Genomic DNA, 12249 nt, shown 5'->3' on the forward strand with positions numbered 1-12249 from the left:
GTACTTGGATGGGAGACCGCCTGGGAATACCAGGTGCTGTAAGCTTTTTCAACCTGCAGAGAGCGCTCTCGCTTAATCTACCCACACATATTTCAACGTGGTAACAGCGACAGCTCACGTCCTAAAGTGTTTTGCACATGGTTAAGGCACTTTAACTCCAACAAATAAGCGCTTCTAAATTGTTATCACCAACAAATCAATGACTTGTATTATATACTTATCTTCAACTCCATATAAGAAGTATTTCAAGCTGGAGCTTCAGCTTACGGCCATACCAGCCTGGATGCGCCCGATCTCGTCTGATCTCGGAAGCTAAGCAGGATCGGGCCTGGTTAGTACTTGGATGGGAGACCGCCTGGGAATACCAGGTGCTGTAAGCTTTTTCAACCAGCAGAGAGCGCTCTCGCTTAATCTACCCACACATATTTCAACGTGGTAACAGCGACAGCTCACGTCCTAAAGTGTTTTCCACATGGTTAAGGCACTTTAACTCCAACAAATAAAACCAACAGATCAATGACTTATATTCTATGACTTATCTTCAACTCCATATAAGAGGTATTTCAAGCTGCAGCTTCTGCTTTCGGCCATACCAGCCTGGATGCGCCCGATCTCGTCTGATCTCGGAAGCTAAGCAGGGTTGGGCCTGGTTAGTACTTGGATGGGAGACCGCCTGGGAATACCAGGTGCTGTAAGTTTTTTCAACCTGCAGAGAGCGGTCTCGCTTAATCTACCCACACATATTTCAACGTGGTAACAGCGACAGCTCCCGTCCTAAAGTGTTTTGCACATGGTTAAGGCACTTTAACTCCAACAAATAAAACCAACAAATCAATGACTTATATGCTATGACTTATCTTCAACTCCATATAAGAGGTATTTCAAGCTGCAGCTTCTGCTTACGGCCATACCAGCCTTGATGCGCCCGATCTCGTCTGATCTTGGAAGCTAAGCAGGGTAGGGCCTGGTTAGTACTTGGATGGGAGACCGCCTGGGAATACCAGGTGCTGTAAGCTTTTTCAACCAGCAGAGAACGCTCTCGCTTAATCTAGCCACACATATTTCAACGTGGTAACAGCGACAGCTCACGTCCTAAAGTGTTTTGCACATGGTTAAGGCACTTTAACTCCAACAAATAAGCGCTTCTAAATTATTATCACCAACAAATCAATGACTTATATTATATGACTTATCTTCAACTCCATATAAGAGGTATTTCAAGCTGCAGCTTCTGCTTAGGGCCATACCAGCCTGGATGCGCCCGAACTCGTCTGATCTCGGAAGCTAAGCAGGGTCGGGCCTGGTTAGTACTTGGATGGGAGACCGCCTGGGAATACCAGGTGCTGTAAGCTTTTTCATCCAGCAGAGAGGACTCTCGCTTAATCTACCCGCACATATTTCAACGTGGTAACAGCGACAGCTCTCGTCCTAAAGTGTTTTGCACATGGTTAAGGCACTTTAACTCCAACAAATAAAACCAACAAATCAATGACATATATTCTATGACTTATCTTCAACTCCATATAAGAGGTATTTCAAGCTGCAACTTCTGCTTACGGCCATACCAGCCTGGATGCGCCCGATCTCGTCTGATCTCGGAAGCTAAGCAGGGTCGGGCCTGGTTAGTACTTGGATGGGAGACCGCCTGGGAATACCAGGTGCTGTAAGCTTTTTCAACCAGCAGAGAACGCTCTTGCTTAATCTAGCCACACATATTTCAACGTGGTAACAGCGACAGCTCACGTCCTAAAGTGTTTTGCACATGGTTAAGGCACTTTAACTCCAACAAATAAGCGCTTCTAAATTATCATCACCAACAAATCAATGACTTGTATTATATACTTATCTTCAACTCCATATCAGAGGTATTTCAAGCTGCAGCTTCAGCTTACGGCCATACCAGCCTGGATGCGCCCGATATCGTCTGATCTCGGAAGCTAAGCAGGGTCGGGCCTGGTTAGTACTTGGATGGGAGACCGCCTGGGAATACCAGGTGCTGTAAGCTTTTTCAACCAGCAGAGAACGCTCTTGCTTAATCTAGCCACACATATTTCAACGTGGTAACAGCGACAGCTCACGTCCTAAAGTGTTTTGCACATGGTTAAGGCACTTTAACTCCAACAAATAAGCGCTTCTAAATTATTATCACCAACAACTCAATGACTTATCTTCAACTCCATATCAGACGTATTTCAAGCTGCAGCTTCTGCTTAAGGCCATACCAGCCTGGATGCGCCCGATCTCGTCTGATCTCGGAAGCTAAGCAGGGTCGGGCCTGGTCAGTACTTGGATGGGAGACCGCCTGGGAATACCAGGTGCTGTAAGCTTTTTCAACCAGCAGAGAGCGCTCTCGCTTAATCTAACCACACATATTTCAACGTGGTAACAGCGACAGCTCACGTCCTAAAGTGTTTTGCACATGGTTAAGGCACTTTAACTCCGACAAATAAAACCAACAAATCAATGACTTATATTCTATGACTTATCTTCAACTCCATATAAGAGGTATTTCAAGCTGCAGCATCTGCTTACGGCCATACCAGCCTGGATGCGCCCGATCTCGTCTGATCTCGGAAGCTAAGCAGGGTCGGGCCTGGTTAGTACTTGGATGGGAGACCGCCTGGGAATACCAGGTGCTGTAAGCTTTTTCAACCAGCAGAGAACGCTCTCGCTTAATCTACCCACACATATTTCAACGTGGTAACAGCGACAGCTCACGTCCTAAAGTGTTTTTCACATGGTTAAGGCACTTTAACTCCAACAAATAAGCGCTTCTAAATTATTATCACCAACAAATCAATGACTTATATTATATTACTTATCTTCAACTCCATATAAGAGGTATTTCAAGCAGCAGTTTCTGCTTACGGCCATACCAGCCTGGATGCGCCCAATCTCGTCTGATCTCGGAAGCTAAGCAGGGTCGGGCCTGGTTAGTACTTGGATGGGAGACCGCCTGGGAATACCAGGTGCTGTAAGCATTTTCAACCAGCAGAGAGCGCTCTCGCTTAATCTACCCACACATATTTCAACGTGGTAACAGCGACAGCTCACGTCCTAAAGTGTTTTGCACATGGTTAAGGCACTTTAACTCCAACAAATAAGCGCTTCTAAATTATTATCACCAACAAATCAATGACTTGTATTATATAACGTATCTTATTTTATTTTTTTATTTTTTTGTTTATTTCGGCATGTTTATATAGACACATTTCATCTCCAGAACATTATACATTGCATACTCAGCACATGACGAAAAGGGTACGGGAGAAGCTGACGCTTATCAATGTCCCGCCCCGTTCTATGTAAGATTCATGATCACATCAACAACAGAATTCAGTAAGATACATAGTTTACCACATAGCAATTTGTCTAATTTCATCCTTCACAGTCCAGATAGCATGTATGTTTGTACACGTGTCCAGTCCACTCATCCTGATCACCGTTCCTGTGATTTACTACTGTGTCCACTGTTCAGTTATTTTAATGTCCAAGCCTCTTTTAACTCCATATCAGAGGTATTTCAAGCTGCAGCTTCTGCTTACGGCCATACCAGCCTGGATGCGCCCGATCTCGTCTGATCTCGGAAGCTAAGCAGGGTCGGGCCTGGTTAATACTTGGATGGGAGACCGCCTGGGAATACCAGGTGCTGTAAGCATTTTCAACCAGCAGAAAGCGCTCTCGCTTAATCTACCCACACATATTTCAACGTGGTAACAGCGACAGCTCACGTCCTAAAGTGTTTTGCACATGGTTAAGGCACTTTAACTCCAACAAATAAAACCAAAAAATCAATGACTTATATTCTATGACTTATCTTCAACTCCATATAAGAGGTATTTCAAGCTGCAGCTTCTGCTTACGGCCATACCAGCCTGGATGCGCCCGATCTCGTCTGATCTCGGAAGCTAAGCAGGGTCGGGCCTGGTTAGTACTTGGATGGGAGACCGCCTGGGAATACCAGGTGCTGTAAGCTTTTTCAACCAGCAGAGAGTGCTCTCGCTTAATCTACCCACACATATTTCAACGTGGTAACAGCGACAGCTCACGTCCTAAAGTGTTTTGCACATGGTTAAGGCACTTTAACTCCAACAAATAAAACCAACAAATCAATGACTTATATTCTATGACTTATCTTCAACTCCATATAAGAGGTATTTCAAGCTGCAGCTTCTGCTTACGGCCATACCAGCCTGGATGCGCCCGATCTCGTCTGATCTCGGAAGCTAAGCAGGGTCGGGCCTGGTTAGTACTTGGATGGGAGACCGCCTGGGAATACCAGGTGCTGTAAGCTTTTTCAACCAGCAGAGAACGCTCTCGCTTAATCTACCCACACATATTTCAACGTGGTAACAGCGACAGCTCACGTCCTAAAGTGTTTTGCACATAGTTAAGGCACCTTAACTCCAACAAATAAGCGCTTCTAAATTATTATCACCAACAAATCAATGACATATATTCTATGACTTATCTTCAACTCCATATAAGAAGTATTTCAAGCTCCAGCTTCTGCTTACGGCCATACCAGCCTGGATGCGCCTGATCTCGTCTGATCTCGGAAGCTAAGCAGGGTCGGGCTTGGTTAGTACTTGGATGGGAGACTGCCTGGGAGTACCAGGTGCTGTAAGCTTTTTCAACCAGCAGAGAACGCTCTCGCTTAATCTACCCACACATATTTCAACGTGGTAACAGCGACAGCTCACGTCCTAAAGTGTTTTGCACATGGTTAAGGCACTTTAACTCCAACAAATAAAACCAACAAATCAATGACTTATATTCTATGACTTATCTTCAACTCCATATAAGAGGTATTTCAAGCTGCAGCTTCTGCTTACGGCCATACCAGCCTGGATGCGCCCAATCTTGTCTGATCTCGGAAGCTAAGCAGGGTCTGGCCTGGTTAGTACTTGGATGGGAGACCGCCTGGGAATACCAGGTGCTGTAAGTTTTTTCAACCAGCAGAGAACGCTCTCGCTTAATCTACCCACACATATTTCAACGTGGTAACAGCGACAGCTCACGTCCTAAAGTGTTTTGCACATGGTTAAGGCGCTTTAACTCCAACAAATAAAACCAACAAATCAATGACTTATATTCTATGACTTATCTTCAACTCCATATAAGAGGTATTTCAAGAAGGAGCTTCTGCTTACGGCCATACCAGCCTGGATGCGCCCAATCTCGTCTGATCTCGGAAGCTAAGCAGGGTCGGGCCTGGTTAGTACTTGAATGGGAGACCGCCTGGGAATACCAGGTGCTGTAAGTTTTTTCAACCAGCAGAGCGCGCTCTCGCTTAATCTACCCACACATATTTCAACGTGGTAAAAGCGACAGCTCACGTCCTGAAGTGTTTTGCACATGGTTAAGGCACTTTAACTCCAACAAATAAAACCAACAAATCTATGACCTATATTCTATGACTTATCTTCAACTCCATATAAGAGGTATTTCAAGCTGCAGCTTCTGCTTACGGCCATACCAGCCTGGATGCGCCCGATCTCGTCTGATCTCGGAAGCTAAGCAGGGTCGGCCCTGGTTAGTACTTGGATGGGAGACCGCCTGGGAATACCAGGTGCTGTAAGCTTTTTCAACCAGCAGAGAACCCTCTAGCTTAATCTACCCACACATATTTCAACGTGGTAACAGCGACAGCTCACGTCCTAAAGTGTTTTGCACATGGTTAAGGCACTTTAACTCCAACAAATAAGCGCTTCTAAATTATTATCACCAACAAATCAATGACTTGTATTATATGACTTATCTTCAACTCCATATAAGAAGTATTTCAAGCTGCAGCTTCAGCTTACGGCCATACCAGCCTGGATGCGCCCAATCTCGTCTGATCTCGGAAGCTAAGCAGGGTCGGGCCTGGTTAGTACTTGGATGGGAGACCGCCTGGGAATACCAGGTGCTGTAAGCTTTTTCAACCAGCAGAGAGTGCTCTCGCTTAATCTACCCACACATATTTCAACGTGGTAACAGCGACAGCTCACGTCCTAAAGTGTTTTGCACATGGTTAAGGCACTTTAACTCCAACAAATAAAACCAACAAATCAATGACTTATATTCTATGACTTATCTTCAACTCCATATAAGAGGTATTTCAAGCTGCAGCTTCTGCTTACGGTCATACCAGCCTGGATGCGCCCGATCTCGTCTGATCTCGGAAGCTAAGCAGGGTCGGGCCTGGTTAGTACTTGGATGGGAGACCGCCTGGGAATACCAGGTGCTGTAAGCTTTTTCAACCAGCAGAGAACCCTCTAGCTTAATCTACCCACACATATTTCAACGTGGTAACAGCGACAGCTCACGTCCTAAAGTGTTTTGCACATGGTTAAGGCACTTTAACTCCAACAAATAAGCGCTTCTAAATTATTATCACCAACAAATCAATGACTTGTATTATATGACTTATCTTCAACTCCATATAAGAAGTATTTCAAGCTGCAGCTTCAGCTTACGGCCATACCAGCCTGGACCTGCCCCTTTGCTAACGAGGCACTGGTGCAGCTGGCAGTGATTGTGTGCAGGGCGCGGTCGGTGTGGATTGTGGAGTGTGGAGAGTGGAACACAGGCAGAGAGGAAGCAGTGGAAAAGAGAAGGCTCCCCCCGGCAGCTTTTCGCTGCACGGGGGTCAGTCTCCAGACCTTTAAGGTGGAGATGGCGGATAAAAGAGGAGATGAGGTGGAGAGGATCATGCCAAATGCTGGCAGCGAGAGGACGATGCAGGGAGACGGAAGGAGGCCGTCGGCAGCATCGGTGACGGCGATGCCGGCGGAGGTGGAGAATAGGAGAATGGAGAAGGACGGTACGAATGGATCGATGGAAGGCAGACGACGGACGGACAAAGTGGACGGAGAGAGAGCAGGTCCGCGACAAATGGCGGTGGATGAAAGAGACAAGCAGGGAGAGAGGAGCGGAGTGGAGGCGGAGGACAGAGCGCTGGTGGTCACGGTGGAGATCGAGGGGCCGGATGAAATCACAACGATTGAGCTGCTCAAAGCTATTGATGGGACATGTGGACGTGTGGTGGGGTGCAGGCAGAAAGGCGGAAAAAAGTGGGAAATCTCGATGGGGAATCCCAAAGGGAAATCAAGACTGCTGGATGGATTTAAATTAAGGCAGTCAAACGTGATTGCGTCTGAGGTGGAAAAGGACACGAGGATTGTTTCCTTCCTAATGCTGCCCGTGTATATAACGGATGGACAGATCACTGAAAAGCTGAGACATTGGGGAGTAATGCCTGCATCCCACATCAGACGGCGGAAATGGGCGGGGACGCAGGTTTTTGATGGTACGAGATATTTAAAAGTGAGATTCACGGACACGGTCACGTCTCTGCCATACTCAACCAAGTTTGAGACCATTGAAGGGGCAGAGTACTTTAGAGTACTGCACGATCGGCAGGAAAGGGTGTGCAGGCTCTGTCTCCAACCGGGGCACATTGTAAGAGAGTGTCCTGATTTCACCTGCCACAAATGTAAGAAACATGGACATTACGCACGCGAGTGCACGGTGGAAACGTGCAGGGGCTGCAAGAGAGCGGAGGACACCTGCTTGCAGACGGGAGCGGAGGAGGAGAAAGAGAAGACGGAGAATGGCGCGGGCGGAGAACGCAGGCTGGAGCAGCTGGAGGGATGCGCGCATGAGATCGAGGAAGGCGTGCACGAGTTGGATGAGAGCGAGATGGAGACGGAGAAGGAGATCGAGGAGGACGGGTCGGGAGAGGATGAGGACAAGCGACCGACGACGGCGGGAGGACGGAGTGAGGAAGCGGTAGAGAGAGGGAGGAGAGGACGGCGAGGAATCGAGCGAGCTGGCAGCTGGCGCTCTCGCAGCCAGAGCAGCGTCGAGACGAGAGGAAGGATAAAAGAAAGAAGGAAGACTTCGCGGGAGGTGAGCGCTGAACTCACAGACTTGTGTGAGGGTACTAAAACAAAGAAATTGATGAAAGAGGGGGGAGGGAAGGGAGAGGGATGACATGGATAAATGATTAGGATGACAGCAGTGTTTGGACTTTTCCTTTTTCATTTATCCTCAATGTTGAGCGGCCTGCACATAATTTCGCAGAATGCGAACGGACTGAAGAACCCAGACAAACTGGAAAAAATGTTGAATATATGTGCAGCGGATATTATTTGCATACAGGAGACGCACTGGGATGGACGGATGATCGACACCTGTAAGGCAATGTGGAAGGGCTCGGTGTATGCGAGCAGGACAGATGACAATGTGGGGGGGGTGGCAATTTTGTTGAAGGAGGGGCTAAAATCAAGTCTTGTGCAAAATGACAATGGGGGGAGGTTTATAAAGATTTTGTTTGAATTTAGAGGAGTTTCTTTTTCGTTAGCAAATGTTTATGCACCAAATGACTCGAGGGAGAGAGGACTCTTTTTCCAGAAGTACGAAGGCTTTATGGGGACCAGTGATTTTGTGTTGGGGGATTTTAATGTCAAGATGAGTAGATTAGACATCAGGGACAGTGGGAAATTTCGAAATGATGCCTCAAGAGGAATACTGAGTGAAATAATGAGGAAGTATCATATGTGGGACGTGTGGAGGCAGAAGAATCCTGAGGGGAAAGTGTTCTCCAGAACACAAATGTCGAATGAATGTTTGAAACAGAGCCGTATTGATTTAATTTTGATAAAAGAAAAGTATTATGATTTGGTCATGAATATGGAATATAAGGTTACGTGTCTCAGTGACCACACAACGGTACATATTGAACTGGGTAGGAGGGAGGGGGGTAAGGGAGGGGGTTTGTGGCATTTCAATGCCAAACTACTGGAGGATGGTGACTTTAAAAAAAGAATGAAAGAGATTATTCAGCATGACAGCTCACAATGGTTGAATGGTGGGGAGGTGTTAGAGGGATGGGAAAATTTAAAGAAAAGAATCAGGAAGATAAGTATGAAACACGCAGCAAGGAGGAATTTCAAAAAGAAAGAGAGAGAAAAGTTCCTTAGAAGAGAAATCACACGTTTAAATGCTGCCGAGGTTATAAGTGAAGAAGCTGTGGTGAGCTGTCATGCTGAACTAAAGGAGATAGAGAGAATGAAATGTGAAGGTGCGATTGTGCGGAGCAGGGCGAGATATGCCGTAGAGGGGGAAAGGAACACTGGTTTTTTTTTGAGGATGGAGAAACAGAAACAACAGAAATGTTTTATCAGGGGAGTAAGGACTGAGGGGGGTGGGTTGAAGACAGACCTAGTGGGGATTTTGGGAGGTGTGCATGATTTTTACGGGAGGATGTTTACTAGCGAGGGAGTGGATGAGAGAGTGATGAAAGATGTGCTGGAGAGTGTGACTGTGAGTGTAACAGAAGAGGAGAGGGATGAATGTGACAGTGACATCACAGCAGAGGAAATAGAACAGGCAATTGCTGCTTTGAGTATGAATAGGAGTCCTGGTAGTGATGGCCTAACAGCCAATTTCTACAAAGCGTTTAAAGAACTGATGGGGCCGATTTTACATGCAGTTTTTAGAGAAATGGAAAGACGCCAGACAGTACCAGAATCATTCACAATGGGGATAATTACTCTGATCTTCAAGAAGGGGCAGGCTGATGATCTGGGGAACTACAGGCCAATCACACTACTGAATACAGACTACAAGGTGTTAATGAAAGTTTTTGCAAACAGACTAAAATATACTTTAAAATCAATCGTTCCAATAACACAAGCCTACAGTGTGCCGGATAGGGATATTGCAGACACAATTCTGAATATTAAAGGGATGGTGGAATATTTGAGGGCATCGGGAGAGGAGGGGATTATGTTGGCTTTAGATTTTAATAAAGCGTTTGATAGGGTGGAGCACGATTTTATGTGGGGAGTTCTAGAGCGGGTGGGATATGGTGAGAGGTTTAGAGGATGGTTAAAATTGATGTACAGACATGCGGTGGGGAGGGTGAAAGTGAATGGTGTTTTAACGGAAGTCTTCAAATTAGGGAGGTCAGTTAGGCAGGGGTGTCCGATGTCAGCACTCTTATACACGGTGGTGGCAGAGCCCTTGGCATGTATGATTAAAAGGGATGGAGAAATAAGAGGGATTGAGGTACAAGGTGGGGGTGGTCTTAGTAAAATACAGCAATACGCGGATGACACAACGGTGACTGTAAGGGATATGGCAAGTATTAAAAGGGTGGTGGAATTGGTGGAAATATATGGGAAGGCATCAGGTGCAAGAATAAATATGTTAAAGTCAGAAATCATGTTTTTAAATGGGGTAGTGGCAAGTGGGGGAGTACCATTCAAGGTACAGGAGCACAGGATGAAGGTTCTCGGGATATATGTGGGGATGGAGGGGGAGAGGGTGAGGGATGAAACATGGTCAGAGGTACTGAATAAAATACAGAGGGTGCTGAATTTTTGGAAGCTGAGGCGACTGACGGTTAAAGGGCGGGTGGTGGTGGTGAATAGTCTTTTGTTTTCAAAAATGGTTTATGTAATGGAGGTGCTAGAAGTGCCAGAATGGGTGGTGAAGAAATTGAATGAACTGATGGGGGGTTTTATATGGGGTGGGAAGAAAAGTAGAATAGCGAGAGCAACCTTGATTGGGGGGTATGAGCAGGGAGGTTTGAAATTAGTTGACATAGAGAGCAAAAAGAAGGCTTTAAGAATAAAACGGGGGAGGGCTTTCTTGTATGGGGAGGGAGAGCACTGCTGGAAGAAGGTGATGGGGTTTTTTTTAAAGAGGAAGCTGGGAAATGAGTTTGCAATGCTAATGCAGACAAACGCTTACCTGACGGCAGGACTCCCGCAGTTCTATAGAGAGATCCTGGCTGCACAGGCAGAGCTGCTGAATAACGCGAGGTGGGACTGCACAGATCTGGAGACCATTAGAGAGGTGCCATTGTTTGGCAACGGGAACATCAAACATGAAGGACAGCCACTAAAGCCAAAATACTTTGTGGAAGCGGGACTCATGCAAATAAAACATGTCATGTATGAAGTGGTGCCAGGTTTTTTGTCGGCTACAGCCATTTACGAATGTGTGCATGAATACAATGATAGAATAAGTTTAGAGCAGGTAAGGAAGGACTACGAATTAGTGAAACAGAGCATACCGGGAAGGTGGAGGGAGAAAATAGACACAGAGGTGGTAGTGAATAGGACCGGGAGGGTACCGATGTTGTATATAGAGAGGGGGGGGGAATGGGTGACTTTGGAGGGAGTGAAAGTGAAACAGCTATACAGAATGTTTGTGAAACAGGTGGTGAAACTCCCGGCTTCCCTGGAGAACTGGTGCAGGGCAGATGGGACTCTGAACATAAAACAAGTGTGGGGGAAATGGAAGATTAAAGAAAACAGCATTGAAGCCGAGGATAATGATTTTAAACTACGACATAGGAAGATTTTTACGAATGTGGTCATGCACCAGTTTGACAGGGAGGTCGGGAGGATGTGTGATGTCTGTAAGGAGAAGGATGAGGATATTAGACACATGTATGTGGAGTGCGTGAGATTACGGCCGTTTTTTAAGAGACTGAAAACCTGTATGGTGGACAAGTTGAACATGGAATGGGAGATGGAGGATGGGTGGGACAAATTTGTGTTATTTGGGATTTGGGAGAAGAGCAGGGTGGAAAATAGTGGGCTGTGCAAATTTTTACTGAGCCATGCACGGTGGGCCATCAAAGCCAGAAGGAATGTGGCTCGGTTTGAAGGGAGGGTGGCACCGATTTGGGTGTTTTTCAAGGGCTTAGTGAAAAAACAGATTAATTAGGGCCCGAGCACCTTCAGTGCGAAGGCCCTATTGTATCTGTAGGAATTTTTCTTTTTTCTTTATTTTTTCTTCTGACGAAAGGAGGGCCTTTTTGCCCCCCTAAACGTGCCCAAAAAGTCACCAAATTTTGCATGCAAGTCAGGCCTGGCGAAAAATTTGATATTTAATGGTTTACATTAATGGGCGTGGCAAAATGGCTCAACAGCGCCCCCCGGAAAACTTTGTGCCTCAAGCCCCACAATACGGTTTGACGTACATGCACGAAAATTGCTACACACCTGTATCAGTACACAACTTAAAGAAAAGTATCTTGGCGACATGGCCGAAACCGAACAGGAAGTCAGCCATTTTGAATTAATCGTGTCACTTTGGCGCAATTTATGCCATTCCTTCGGCAGTTAATACGGCCCGAACCGTAACGTGCCCCCAAGTGTGTTATACATCAAAACGTGCGTCTCCATCCTGCGACAACACGCATTACTTTTCTCTTTCAAAAGCGTTACCGTGGCGACGCTAGAC

General features: G+C 46.2%; 18 non-coding genes and 1 pseudogene across 18 annotated transcripts in view; all 19 read left to right on the forward strand.

The window, feature by feature from the left end:
- The window catches only part of LOC133455713 (5S ribosomal RNA), a 119-nt gene extending 74 nt beyond the window's left edge, over positions 1-45 (forward strand). Inside the window, exon 1 of the ribosomal RNA XR_009783659.1 lies at positions 1-45. This exon is cut by the window's left edge and continues 74 nt beyond it. This is a non-coding gene — a ribosomal RNA (5S ribosomal RNA).
- Positions 46-261: 216 nt separating this feature from the next.
- On the forward strand, positions 262-380 carry LOC133455566 (5S ribosomal RNA). Its single transcript, XR_009783526.1, has one exon. It is a non-coding gene; the product is annotated as a 5S ribosomal RNA (ribosomal RNA).
- Positions 381-579: 199 nt separating this feature from the next.
- LOC133455645 (5S ribosomal RNA) lies at positions 580-698 on the forward strand. The gene has a single exon (XR_009783597.1). It is a non-coding gene; the product is annotated as a 5S ribosomal RNA (ribosomal RNA).
- A 199-nt stretch (positions 699-897) lies between these two features.
- On the forward strand, positions 898-1016 carry LOC133455662 (5S ribosomal RNA). The gene has a single exon (XR_009783613.1). It is a non-coding gene; the product is annotated as a 5S ribosomal RNA (ribosomal RNA).
- A 217-nt stretch (positions 1017-1233) lies between these two features.
- On the forward strand, positions 1234-1352 carry LOC133455709 (5S ribosomal RNA). The gene has a single exon (XR_009783655.1). It is a non-coding gene; the product is annotated as a 5S ribosomal RNA (ribosomal RNA).
- A 199-nt stretch (positions 1353-1551) lies between these two features.
- On the forward strand, positions 1552-1670 carry LOC133455725 (5S ribosomal RNA). The gene has a single exon (XR_009783670.1). It is a non-coding gene; the product is annotated as a 5S ribosomal RNA (ribosomal RNA).
- A 216-nt stretch (positions 1671-1886) lies between these two features.
- On the forward strand, positions 1887-2005 carry LOC133455702 (5S ribosomal RNA). Its single transcript, XR_009783649.1, has one exon. It is a non-coding gene; the product is annotated as a 5S ribosomal RNA (ribosomal RNA).
- A 203-nt stretch (positions 2006-2208) lies between these two features.
- Positions 2209-2327, forward strand: LOC133455726 (5S ribosomal RNA). Its single transcript, XR_009783671.1, has one exon. It is a non-coding gene; the product is annotated as a 5S ribosomal RNA (ribosomal RNA).
- A 199-nt stretch (positions 2328-2526) lies between these two features.
- On the forward strand, positions 2527-2645 carry LOC133455737 (5S ribosomal RNA). The gene has a single exon (XR_009783681.1). It is a non-coding gene; the product is annotated as a 5S ribosomal RNA (ribosomal RNA).
- A 217-nt stretch (positions 2646-2862) lies between these two features.
- On the forward strand, positions 2863-2981 carry LOC133455694 (5S ribosomal RNA). The gene has a single exon (XR_009783642.1). It is a non-coding gene; the product is annotated as a 5S ribosomal RNA (ribosomal RNA).
- Positions 2982-3539: 558 nt separating this feature from the next.
- LOC133455656 (5S ribosomal RNA) lies at positions 3540-3658 on the forward strand. Its single transcript, XR_009783607.1, has one exon. It is a non-coding gene; the product is annotated as a 5S ribosomal RNA (ribosomal RNA).
- A 199-nt stretch (positions 3659-3857) lies between these two features.
- LOC133455749 (5S ribosomal RNA) lies at positions 3858-3976 on the forward strand. The gene has a single exon (XR_009783692.1). It is a non-coding gene; the product is annotated as a 5S ribosomal RNA (ribosomal RNA).
- Positions 3977-4175: 199 nt separating this feature from the next.
- On the forward strand, positions 4176-4294 carry LOC133455761 (5S ribosomal RNA). The gene has a single exon (XR_009783703.1). It is a non-coding gene; the product is annotated as a 5S ribosomal RNA (ribosomal RNA).
- A 217-nt stretch (positions 4295-4511) lies between these two features.
- On the forward strand, positions 4512-4630 carry LOC133455758 (5S ribosomal RNA). Its single transcript, XR_009783700.1, has one exon. It is a non-coding gene; the product is annotated as a 5S ribosomal RNA (ribosomal RNA).
- Positions 4631-4829: 199 nt separating this feature from the next.
- Positions 4830-4948, forward strand: LOC133455794 (5S ribosomal RNA; annotated as a pseudogene).
- Positions 4949-5147: 199 nt separating this feature from the next.
- Positions 5148-5266, forward strand: LOC133455753 (5S ribosomal RNA). Its single transcript, XR_009783695.1, has one exon. It is a non-coding gene; the product is annotated as a 5S ribosomal RNA (ribosomal RNA).
- Positions 5267-5465: 199 nt separating this feature from the next.
- On the forward strand, positions 5466-5584 carry LOC133455649 (5S ribosomal RNA). Its single transcript, XR_009783601.1, has one exon. It is a non-coding gene; the product is annotated as a 5S ribosomal RNA (ribosomal RNA).
- A 217-nt stretch (positions 5585-5801) lies between these two features.
- Positions 5802-5920, forward strand: LOC133455676 (5S ribosomal RNA). The gene has a single exon (XR_009783625.1). It is a non-coding gene; the product is annotated as a 5S ribosomal RNA (ribosomal RNA).
- A 199-nt stretch (positions 5921-6119) lies between these two features.
- LOC133455564 (5S ribosomal RNA) lies at positions 6120-6238 on the forward strand. The gene has a single exon (XR_009783524.1). It is a non-coding gene; the product is annotated as a 5S ribosomal RNA (ribosomal RNA).
- The last annotated feature ends 6011 nt before the right edge of the window (positions 6239-12249 follow it).

This window comes from Cololabis saira, chromosome 11, assembly GCF_033807715.1.
Source record: "Cololabis saira isolate AMF1-May2022 chromosome 11, fColSai1.1, whole genome shotgun sequence".
NCBI lineage: Eukaryota > Metazoa > Chordata > Actinopteri > Beloniformes > Belonidae > Cololabis > Cololabis saira.